Below are 13,775 nucleotides of genomic sequence, written 5' to 3' on the forward strand. Positions count from 1 at the left end.
AACCTACCTTATTGCTGGAAGTCCCGTTACAAGACTCTCCGTCGTAATTTAACTAAGTAATCGCACGTACTTAAGCAATACATCATTCGATTAATCGGAAATTCAATTTCTAAACAGCTTCCAGTTAATTGCATTTCCCTTTCAAATGGATCTCGGTTTTCATTTCACCTACTCGATTCTATCAGCTGATACCCGTTAGGTAGGCGGCTCGATTTTATGAGCAGTCATAATACTTCACAAATTAGTCAAACGTTAACTCGGGATGAATTGCCTTGGGTGCAGTAAACGCTGACCGGATCATGCGCATGCAATTCAAAAATCCGATCCATATCCAAATCAAAAGAAACCTTAATAATTACCTTGTAAAGTGAAATTTTGGTGGAAAACGTTTTGTTATGATAGGATATTTAGCACCTACGCTTAACGCATGGTGAAGATCTGTTAATAAGTCGGATACACACGGTGTGTTTGCACACTTTGTTACATCAGTTTGAGCCGGCTTAACGAAGCCGAGTCCCAATATTTAGTGTGTATGAGACTTTAGGACCGATATTTGCCATTAAATATTAGTATTGTTCGTTTTTTGTGGCTGGCGTGTGAGACACTTCGCATTAACGTGTCGATTTTAAACCAAATTAGGCCTTAACTCGTCATCTTTATGTTTTGTCTTTACTGCAGAAGTCGAAATCAATAATCTACTAAGTTAACCAGCACCTGACCTACTTGTAATATTACTTAAGGTCAAAAAAAAATTGTAAAGATTCACATTTTCTGTGCTGAGAATGTTGTCTGCTGTTATTAAAATCCTTGGATTTTACTTATTCTATCTAAAGCCAATTACCTATGTTCGAGAAAATAGACTGAGAGCGCTTAGATTGGTCAATTGGAACTTCTCAATTTCTCACTGAGACACAATGACGTGTAATAAGTATTCCACACACAATTAAAAAATACGTAAGCCAAAGTCAAAGTCCTGAAGGCAATTAAAAACCACCGGTGTAAGGTCACCGGGTCCAAATACGTATGGTCATAAAGGTTTATGTTCCACGTCAGCTGCCTGGCCATGCCATAATAGATGCGGTCGGTTTATTGGCGTCTCATATAACGTGCGAGGCCAGTCACTATGTTAGTCCAATTTCAAACTCATTCGAGTGAAGTCCAGAACACCGCAAGCTTGTTGAAAATAATAGGAATTCTAGTGTTGTGATAGTGCAGTTCAAAAAAGAAGCCAAAACAAAAGTTTCACGTCCTCCCTTCATATGATGCATTCGTCCCGTTTGCATTATTTGCTTCGGAGCCGCAGGTCTGCTAAGAGTGCTAAGGCGAAATTGTATTGAGGTAGGCATAGGCACCTAACATATATCGTATAGAAGTGTAAGTGAAGTTGTCTTGTCGCCAGAGCAGGTTCCGGTTTCATGACTTCACCCGATTGTCACACCGATCCTTTAACACGAATTATTTTTTGCACGTCATGTAATTATTACATACCTACTTGTGAGTAACTATCTTATCCTAACTGCGGCTCATAGCTTCAAACTCTTCAAAATTCAGGAGAATCTTTAAATTAAGCCAGCCAATTTAAGTCTCCGTACAAACTTAAATAAGTTCTTTGGCGCTTAAAAACTACTTAGTGAAATAAATAAACGCCTACAAATCCATCTTCTAATCACACGACAGGCATCACAGCTCGAACTCTCTATGTAAGAATTCCAGAGATTAAAAACAAATAAATTACCAGCGCGACAGAAAGAAAATGGCCGAACCGTTTCTAAACGACACATGTGTTAAAGATTCGATTTAGAAACTCATTTGTAATGGCGACACGACTGTGCCATCCATTTGGCGCAGGCTGAGTGCTATGTCTTGTTTCTTTATTTTCTCTTACATGACATTCTTTATTTAGCTAACCTAAGTTCAGCGGATATACCTACTGTATGGAGATTATAAACCTACTAGCTTTTGCCCGCGGCTTCGCTCGCGTTAGAAAGAGACAAAAAGTAGCCTATGTCACTCTTCATCCGTCCACTATCTCCACTTAAAAAATCACGTCAATTCGTCGCTCCGTTTTGCCGTGAAAGACGGACAAACAAACAGACACACACACTTTCCCATTTATAATATTAGTATGGATAATCTCCATAACCAACTGGATAAACTTTTCTGGATATCTGAGCAATTTGGATAGGATTAAGTAATTTTAATTTTTAAGTGTATTTATTTAAGATTTAGGATTAGAGAGTGAAATAGGTAGGTAGGTACCTATGCTATGTACAGAATTCCATCCCCTTTTCCTTTTGATCACTATATAGGTACTTTCCGGTATAAGTAGTATTAAATATTTACCCTCTATAATGCGGAGAGGAAATTAGAGAATCATTTCAACTACTTACATAGATGGTTTTTGAAAACTGAAACTAGACACGAAGAATTACGCTTTTCCATGACTTGATGGATCATATAGCGATTACAGGCACACATACGACGCAGCTTGTTATCTCTACAGATTTAACCACCTAAATTAATCAAATATAATTATGTAATAAGATTTGTATTGAAATTATTGCAAATACATAGAGTACCTAGTAAGTAGATTTTGTCAATTATAATCATCCTCCTTAGCAGACGCATGTACAATTGTACATGTACCTATAGGCAGAAGCTACAAGTATCTAAATAAGTAAATGTTATGTCACTTTCTGACCGCAATGGCTCCTATTTCGCAGTTTATGTATTCTGGCCACGTTGTGACAGCCTAGTTGTGTTCTCAGGTACTTGTTGTTTGCTTGACGAACCTCTTGCGAAGACTGTGAATTTTCACATTTGTGAAGTTTTCTGAACGGTAGGCTGGTTGAATTTTAATGTATTTTTATTGACATCATCAGCATCGTCAGGTCATTAGCAATAAGGTTCTCTCAATAAATTTATTCTTATTTATTTGACAGGTAAGAAAAATATTCCACAGTACATAAAACCTACCTACCTACTTAAATTAGTAGTTTATATCTACTATAAAATCAAATCACCACCTTTAATACAATGACGGTGGAGGTTCTGCTTCTGTGCAAAAAACCCTCCGAGAAAATATAGGTCCTAATGGTCCGTCCAAATATGTAAATGTACCTTATGTACCTATAGATATATACCGACGCCTGTAAAACCTTCAAATGTCAACAAAAGCAACCAGAAACCTATTAGCCTCCGTTGTCAAATTTTAAATTAATACTTGAAATTATCTCGACATTAAATTCATTCGTCCATAAATATGTAAAAAGTTTTTGTGTCTAAAAATAATATTTTATAAAAGCCGAGCGGATGGGGGCATATCTCTTCTTAATCTTGAGTATTTTTACGTCGATAAATTTGGATGTCACTGCACATGTGTAGGAGATAAGGCGGAGTATAAGCCGTCGTAAAATACCATCCCGGTCAAGACATTTATAGCTCTCGGAGATATGTATAGGTGGCCTTTTAGGCCCTTTCTGGAGTTTCTGGTACTTAGGTACTTTTATGTGCGGAGATCGCTGATAGAAACACCCTTTCGGAGAATTGGATTTCATATCTGAAATTTCGACTGCATTGGAGCAAAATTCGAACTTACCACCAAGATTCGAAGAAAAGTATGTACCTATTCGTATGTAGTTTTTGCGAAAATATGATACCTACACAATCAAGATAACACTGACAGTACATAGGACACAAGAGACAGACTCGAAATTTTGCGCACTTTTCTTCACTTCACTTCTTTAAATATATTATATTTTTATTTTATTTTTTTATTTTTTATTCGCTCAAAGGTTTTGGAAGAGCCTTATAGGGATAAGTTCGCCTTTGTTTAACTATACTGTATTTCTATGTCCTAACTTGTCTTATGTACAATAAAGTGTTTACATACATACATACATATATTTTGTCTTGTCCCTTGACAAAATTATAAGTTTTCTGAGGGAAATAGCTTACCTACTCATTATCACATAGGTACATTTAAGTAAGGTGAGGTGGGGAAATATTGAAGGGTTTTTCTTGCGGGATCAGATAAAAAACCGCCTGTTGTACTGTGTAGTAGGTACTTCGTTATACGAAACTTTTTTCATCTTTTTTCCACCTTAACTTCTGTGTTTTTTTGTATATCATAACTAATTATTAACAAAGTAGGTAATGTTATGAAAAAAAAAACATAAACTGCTATAAATGCCATAAACTATAGGTCCGCATAGATCACACTGATGTCCTCCCAACACTTATTGCTTTTCACACTATAATTTAATAGCATAATGATCGTGTGTCTATATTTCATCCTTTGGCCATCTCCGACGAAAGGTTATCGGCTCTAGCCATACGGGTGCATTCAATGGCTCCCGTCATTCTCATCGTAAAATCTCACTAATGTCCTGCGATATTCGCTCTATATCTTTATTAACAATTCTCTCTATAGATTCTTTTCAAGCCATTCACCGACTTTATGTGCCGAGTTACGACGCTCTTACAGCTTTCCTTTATCTTCAACTATTTTGCGAAAACACTGTTTTCTTTATGCGATTTAATACGCCATATTTTGGTTAAGTGACTCCATCTAACAATGTTGCGAGTAATAAAGGGAGTAAAAAATGTAAGCGGTCATAACTCCCACTCTAAAGGCGATAGGTACCTAATAAATCAAAATAAATGTTTCTCGCTTTTTGCCTGCGTTCGAAAACCTTTTTTGTAACTAAGACTGTATTGAATCATACTTGTATCATAAAGAAACACGTGTGCCCATACCTTAAGAATACCTAAAGAATTATACATTGTAGTACTTATTTGTAGTTACATAGTAGCTTGGCATTTTAGTTAGATAGTACCTATGACTGTTGAATGAAAACCCTTTTAGGTAGGTCTGGACTCTTTTCATTCCGAACAGATTCTATTTAGGTATACTAGGTGTAGTAGATATGTATATTATATCTACTTATTTTTCATACGAGCACAATATGCAGGTATTCACACAGGGATAGGATGCTTAATTTACGGGGGTTGCATATTAATAGTATATAACGGCTCAGCCACGACATTGGTCTAAGCGCGACAGCGGTGAACGGCAGCCATACGTGCGAATGAAAAGTCCCATCGCTGTGTCTCGCTCCAATGTATGGCCGCCGCTCACCGTTGTCGCGCTTAGACCAATGTCGTGGCTGAGCCGTTATGTAGACTTTACAGTCTACATAAACTGATAACTATTCGTCTCTGACGAATTCACAACTACATTTATTTCTCACCCCATGATCCTTCCCTGAAAATAAACACATTTCCTGAAGAAAAACAAAGAAGTCATGCTGTCACATGATAACCAACAATTAATTAATAACTTACCAACCTATTACAGATAAGATAAATGCATAAAATCCTAGTAGCATTAGATATAGACCAATCAAAATCATTATAAAAATCTTACTTTGCTAATATTGTCTTCGGTTACCGCGATAGTTACTCATGAAATAAAACTATGGAAACGGATTAAATCGCGTATAATGAATTTAAAATACATCCCGACGTTTCGAACTCTTTACAGCGTTCGTTCAGCGTACTTTGCTACACAATTTGATACGTGAAAAAATATTTAAACCAATCATTTCGGATTCAACACGCCGGAAAGTTGTTTTTTTCTTCCTTAAGTAAAAACACTTGAATGCACTTAATTACTAACGTCGACTGCGCCTTTTCAAAATAACTGAAATTAAACCGTGTCTTCATAAATAAATTCCACTTGAAGGCCAAGTTTTGGGAGTTGCCAAACCTAATTCTCACAAACGAAATACCTACAACGTTACCGCTGGCCATTTTATGACTGATATTGACATACATTCCATTGAACTTATTTGGGGTGGCAAATTACACTGGTTCTCACTTCTCACGAATCAGGAAGCATCGAGAACGGCAAAGGCAAGCGCGTCGGCGCAATGGTTCCCACCGTGAGGGGAAAGATAAATCTTCTCACTCCGCCCTCCGCGCGGTCCATTAACCTTAGTTTTTTGCGCTTATGTGTACAGCATATGGATATAGACGGGCACCTGGTCGGATACATAGTGACTTTGTACACGATAGCTTTCATCTTCTCTTTTAATCTTTTAGCTGTATTTTAAAATAACCTACTTAGATATGTCGGCGTGGGCTGGCGGGATGTCGCTCTCATGATTGCCGCGAGATAGATGATATATATGTCTTCTTCTAACTGTATTAATGACAGCATAAGGTAGTCTATCTCGCGGCGACATACTCTCGCGACAATCATGTGCTAGGCCTACTGGACCGCATAAAGTGGCGTGCTCTTGTGTTGGAGTCAAGACTCATCTTGGGTCATCGCGCCAACAAAGTAAGTTAGTAATTAAGTTAAAGCCTCCGCCACACATAAAGCGTTTTGATAGCGTAGCGTTAGCGGAGCGCAATGATAGCGATGCGCCGGATGAACGCTGGCGTGCCGCTCGCAATCCGCGCATTCCGCTCGCAATCCGCGCTCGTTAGTTCCCGCCGGCGTCCGCTGGGCGCAACGCCAGCGTTCGTCCGGCGCACCGCTATCATGCGCTTTGCTAACGCTCCGCCTACGCTCTCAAAACGCGCATGTGTGGCCGAGCTTTCAGATATTTGATAATGTTCGTGATATCTACCTAAATAAGAGATAATGATAATTTTACAACATAGCAAGACTAATTATCCATATTATGACTATAAAATCGTTAAATTTTAATATAAATGTCATTTTTATTGATCGAAATAGCAGAATAAATCACTATCCGTCCTTGAACCCTTAAACAGTGCAATCCCACGACCGTTATCGCCGCGGCCGTCGTAAACTCATTAAACCACATAACCGGCCAATCGAGCTTTCCAATCATGAAATTAAAATTACGTCCCCTTTATGGCAGCTGTTACGAGCTGCGAAAAAAGGGGGCATAAAGAAAAAGGGGGTATAAATAACACACCTCCTGGGCTGCACGCGAGCGTGCGTAGGGTTACCATGCGATATGAATTTAGGGTAGTAAGGCTTTTCTAAAAATATTGAAAACTTAGTGGCGTTCAGGCAGCACGCGAACTGGCTTGCGACTTACATTGCGAACTGTTGAGGTTCTATCGCTGAATACAGCAATAGATGAAACTTGCATGAGTCCCTTATTTTCACAGATCCGACCTAATTGAGTAAGGAAAAGATGTTGACAATTACTTGTATATCGAACAAATGGGTCGTAAACGGTAATGTGTGAAATGCATTGAATAAATAATGGCAATTATATCAACTGTTAGTTTGAAGCTATAACGACCCAGTAGACTAGCGACGCGAAAAGAGATCGTCAGCCAATTAAAATTCCACATCAGCAAACATTAGATGGATATTCCATTTCCAACATTTATCAATCGTAGGTATATAACCACCACGGAATATAGAAGTTTTACGTAGCATGTTGGTGTCTGTAAACTAATCTTTAGAAAGAGGTTTAACATCTTGTTATGCAGTTATCCATACACTGAGAGAAATTACAACCAGTTTTCATGTTCGTTCAACAAGTTTTTTGGTTAAAATAGCGCCTACGTGCTCTTTGGTTCAAACAACAAGCTACTTGTCATTTGAATCGGCAATATATTTGAATCAACAAGTCGATTTTATAAAAACAACCTGACACATATTGTTTTAAACATACGTTTGGCTGATTCAAACGGATAAACCGCAACAAGTCGAACTTGTTAAATTCACAATGCAAATTTCTCTCAGCGTACTAATATTATAAATGGGAAAGTGTTTGTCTGTTTGTTTGTCCGTCTTTCACGGCAAAACGGAGCGGCGAATTGTCGTGATTTTTTAAGTGGAGATAGTTAAAAAGATGGAGAGTGACATAGGCTACTTTTTGTCTCTTTCTAATGTGAGCGAAACTGCGAGCAAAAGCTAGTAATAAATATATCGATACCTCTTAAGTATACTGAGCCAAGTGACGATTTTACGATTTTACGTTTTTTACATACCTATTTAGGTATTATTAAAACACCTACTAATATTTACCTTCCACTGAAATTTCATGCTGAAATTCGCATTAGTTTTGGAAATAAAGTGACGAATACTGATGCAACTAACATATTTCTTAAACATCGAACATTGTATACTGAGACAAGTCACTTGCACCACTGTACCTATGTCGTGCAGTTAGATCGCAGTGTCGTGTATAGAATACTGATACATACAACTAACTTAGATGCCCAAGTAAAAACTGCTAATAACAATCTATGTTAGAATTAACAAACTTTTAAAAATAAAACTATGGAAACGGATTAAATCGCGTATAATGAATTTAAAATTCATCCCGACGTTTCCATATAGTTTTATTTCATGAGTAACTATCGCGGTAACCGAAGATAATATTATAAACTTTTAAAAGTTCTTATAACAAAGGAAACATGATATTGTAAGTTAAATCAAATTTTAACGTAAAAAAAATTCACTTCTAGAATACTGGTCCAAGTATTCGTCTAAAATACTCACCGTATACTGGATCATGTACGCCTATATCAAAAACTGCTACAAATTTGAAAATTCTGCGAATGCAGAAATAAGGTCAGTGTGGAGAAGACCGTCTACCCGGAAAGACCGTCTATTGACTATAACTTTTGTGTTTATATATCTACGCCTCTCACACCTCCGAAGGTATACCAGTTTTTCATCCTCAAGCCATTGGTCTTCAGTACATATCCCTAGGACGAACACTAGTTAACAATAATCTTGATTTGTGTTTCGAACTCGAACATCGAGTTCAACATGGTTCCGCAAAAAATTAAAATAAAATAGAAGCAGTCGGAATGTTTGTATACTCGTATTGTATATGTAACGTAGTCATTTAATAACCGTTCTTTCTGACTAGTACTATTAATTTACTCAAAACGCGCTCAATTTCTAGTTTTATGTTCTGAAATATGTAACTTAGAAATTGTGCCTACTCAGAAAGTCCGGTATAAAAGAGAAAGGCAAGACCGGCATATGATAAACAAGGAGTTGCCAACCTTTTTTAGGCTTTATTGGAAATAAGTCGAGTGTAAACGATATCAATATATAAGTACGTTTTTGGCTTATGGTAGTTGTACCGTTTTTGATTTTAACTTCGAAATACAGTTTTGGTAATGATTCGTATGGTGTTACTAAAATCATTCGAAAGTATTAAGTAAAAATAAAATATATGTGACATGGTTGTGAAGAATGATAAGAGGTGAACAGAAGTAAGCCTACACTGCATTATTCATCATCATATTTAAGTTGGTAGAATTATCATAAGTTCTACCCGTTTTTTATTATTTTTGTTTAAGTATAATAATTATGTAGATTGTGCAAAATGCGGCGACAAATATTTCAAAAGAGAGTAGGGTTTCAAGTTGGTCATTATTTTTATAATCAGCATTACCCAACAGGGACCGTATGGGTACCCTTAAAAACGGTTTTGACCGACTATTTTACGGCTACCCGACCGTTAATTCCACTTTGACACAAAAGTCGTCATGGGTGTCATCAAATATGTTTTCGGGGGTGCTGATTTAAAAATTAAACACCACTTTGGAATCTGACATTGCTGACTGTCACTTTGACACAAAAGTGGTCATGGGTGTGGTCAAATAGGTTCTCGGGGGTGATGATTCCAAAATTAATAATCAATCTGGAATTTGATATTGCTGACTGTCACTTGACACAAAAGTCTGGTAGTGACTATAGCAAAACCCAGACATTGCTAAGAAATGTTACCAAACTAATTCACGTACCTAATATCCTATTACATTTACTTAATAACAAAGTTTCAAAAACAAATAAGTAGTTGGATTTATATGAGCCTGTAATATCGTGACTAAATTGGATCTGAAAAGAAAAGGTTATTATGAACCCCATCTACGGGACATATGCCGGTCTTGCCTTATAAATGGAAAAATGCTTATATGTTTAAAATTTCAACGTTATTTTATTAATTATCTAGCACATTCTGCCCTGTTATTGCGTAAAATAACAATGATCATGGTTTTGGAACCTAGTCTCATATGATACCTATTACGCGACAACAAGCACTAGACGGTCTTCCCGTACTCACCGCGGGGGACGGTCAACCCGCTGAGCCTTAAAAAAATGTGATTTTTATCACTTAAAATTACCTTATTTCGCCAAAATATTAAAAAAGCTTTGTAAAATATAATATTTGCTATCCCATAGGCCCATGCGCATTACGCCAGACTACATTAATTATAGAGTTTTATCCACTCAAACTTTATTTCAAATAAACTATGCCGGTCTTGCCCGCACTGACCTTAATCTTATTTATTTCGTCAGTACCTACAAATCCAAATTTTCCTTTTATTACGTGAACAAATACTCAAGTTATGTTTAATTATACCTTTGAACGGCTCTCCTGTAAAATCGTGATTTTGCACTCAGTGTACTTAGGAGGTATCGATATTATATTTATTAAAACTTCATATTATTCATAATGTATGAATATCTCAAAACAACACGGCCGAAAATTTTGTCCATATTAGGACTTACAAAAAAAGCCATGTTTGGTTACCCTGAGCGCACGGGACTTGTGTCGTAAATTACTCGCTTATAGCGGCCCGATCAATAGCGTTCATTACGGAAAAATATATCCTTTACATTCTACGTCTTTCAACCATTTTTAAAAAGGATTAACGTGAAGTTTGCGGCATGACACAGCGCCGAAATTACTTAAAAATATTTTTATTGTTAGTGCTTTTACTCATCAATGGCGTTTTGCGCTAAATATAGCGTTGCAGTTACTTACATCATCTTATTTATGTACTCCTTGGTGTAATATTAAAATAATTACTAACGTATAAATTATAACCTATTAAAATCAGCTAGAATAAACTAGGTATACATTACTTAACCTGTGATTTCCTTGTTACAGGCACTATTAAAGACATTAAGTGCATTAAAACGACACCTTGATCTCATTAAAGAAATAAAGGTAATCTACTGAACATTAAAACATAATTATCATAAAAATATTGCTATTAAATAGTAGGTGTTGTCAGTACTGTCAGTAGGTATTCACATTCACAGTATAATTATGGGTTGTCTATTGTTTGCCCGACAGTCATTTAACATAATATTCATTTGCCCAGCTGAATTTCATTTGCCCGAATGATTTGTATACCATAAAAATCATATGACATACTCGTTGTTTATCCGAATATTACCTTCCATAATCATACAATGCCATACTATTTGTTAGCCATATTATTAAGTGCAATAATATGGTTTCATAGAATATTCAAACGCCATAAGCAATTATTGCCATATTAATTGTTGCCCATATTATTACCTAACCTAACCTACTTTCTGATAGCAGTTTCATTTTCCAGGGGTCACAGTTCTAACCTAACCTAACCTACTTTTCCAGCAGTTTCATTCTCCAGGGGGTCACAGTTCTAACCTAACCTAACCTACTTTCTGATAGCAGTTTCATTTTCCAGGGGGTCGCAGTTCTAACCTAACCTAACCTACTGTCTGATAGTATTTTCATTTTCCGGGGGGTCACAGTTCTAACCTAACCTAACCTACTTTTCAAGCAGTTTCCTTTTCCAGAGGTTCACAGTTCTAACCTAACCTAACCTACTTTCTGATAGCAGTTTCATTTTCCAGGGGGTCACAGTTCTAACCTAACCTAACCTACTTTCTGATAGCAGTTTCATTCTCTAGTCCTTCTAGTACCTATTATAGTAGTTTTCGATTCTGCCAAAGCACATTATGGAAATAGACTTTTCTGGACGCTAATTTGTATGACAAATGATGGTATGGAATGTGGTAATTACGGATTTCGATGATTCTGACAAATGACATTATGGAAACTGACTTTATGGGAAACAAAGTTTCTGGCACTAGATTAATATAGTAAACAATGATTATGGCATAAGATGTTATGAGAAACAATATTATGATTGTTGAATAGGATGCCAAATAAAATTATGGCAAATGAAATTCTGGCAAATGGGGGTATCCCATAATTATGATTTATGATAGATAGATAGATAGATGATTTATTTCACGAAAAAAATTACAATATAAGTTTGTGTTTCTGTACAAAAATATAAGAATTCCCATCATGATCGTCATAAAATTAAAAACTTAGAGATAACAGGAATAATATTAATAATAAATCATCATATTGTGTCCCCCAATAAGGATCGTCATTTTCCAAAATTTAACAATAAAAACAAATTAATAAAAATTAAAATTAAAAATTAATTAACATAAGTATGTAAATACTTACAAATCAAAATACAAATCGATTATTAAAGGAATGTCACACACAAAGATAAAAGATGAAAATATAATGTCATTATTAAATTTCAATGTAAAAATAATATCTCCCAATAAGAATCGTCAACAAAAATAAGTATAAAAATAACAATCTTAAATAAAATTAAATCTCCCAATAAGGATCGTCATTTACGTAAAAAATATCAAAAATAAAACAATAGCAATTAATAATAATAACAACAACAAATCATCAAAATTTCAATTCCATATACTCTTTTATTGAGTATAGAGGATTTTTCACCAAAAGGTTTCTCAATTGACGCCTGAATGTTTCGTCACTTGGCTCATTTCTTAGATCGGCGGGTAGGTGCTCGAAATAAGTCGGTCCGATGACACGAGGGTTCCTTGTTGAAAGTGCCATGCGACGAGGGACACTTTTTAGGCGTCCTGTTGATCGTAGCAGTTTCCCCGGACAGTGTACTCGTTTAAATTGACTTATGTTGTTGCGCACGAACATGAGTACTTCGAACATGTGTTGTGAGTAGTGAGTCAATATACGCTGCGAAACAAAAAGTTATGTAATGGAAAATGTATTTAGAATTTTAGATTGTTTGAGGAAGGTTTATTTAATAAGTTTAAAAATAAATTCGTAGGAATAAACGATTAAACATATAAATGATTTAACTCATGTTAATTAAAAAAATTGATTTAACATCTAATATATTTAAAACCCAATAATTCTATAGAAGTGCCTACGTATTTAGGTAACAAATACTCCTAATACTTAGCTAGATATTATGATTGAAGATAGCCATCGTTCTATATTCTTTCCATCACACTCCCACAGAAAATATACAATCGCACGTAGGTGGAGCGGGAGTTATAGTAAAATAGGGAGTTATATAATTTCTAATACCGGACGTACCTATTTCTCTTTTTTATCTTTTTACATATGTTTTATATTGCAAGAGTGATGCAAAACATTCTGTGTTACTCGATTATTACTAACTCTCGTTAGCAATATTCAAATTCCGCCCAACGCTGCACAATGTACTATACGTACCTATTCCTAGCCAAAAGTAAAAATGTCACTCACTATTAGATATGCCACTCCGTTCCAGAATGTTGGTAGGTATAAGTAGTTATAACGCCAAGGGACGGAAGCAGCTCGAACCCTCCGCGGCATTTCGCCCGGGCCGATCGATCCAGCTCCTTTACCCCACTTTGCTACCACGGACGTCGATTTGCTCGGAGAAACAACGCCGGATGTAAAATATACACAGAGTACTTATTATAAGTACAGATTAAACTATAGCATATTTTATAGACACTTGAGTGATATAGTTAGTTAATGATATTGTTTTAATTAGCTTTTTTCCGGCGTTTCGGCCAGGTTGCACAAGACCGTGATCAGTTTTCATGGAAAACTGATGTCGCAGCAGTGATATCGTTATAAAAAAACCGTAGTGGTGCTTATTTTATAAATTATATAGGTATTCGCGTTGTT

Source organism: Leguminivora glycinivorella, chromosome 2 (assembly GCF_023078275.1).
Source record: "Leguminivora glycinivorella isolate SPB_JAAS2020 chromosome 2, LegGlyc_1.1, whole genome shotgun sequence".
Taxonomy (NCBI): domain Eukaryota; kingdom Metazoa; phylum Arthropoda; class Insecta; order Lepidoptera; family Tortricidae; genus Leguminivora; species Leguminivora glycinivorella.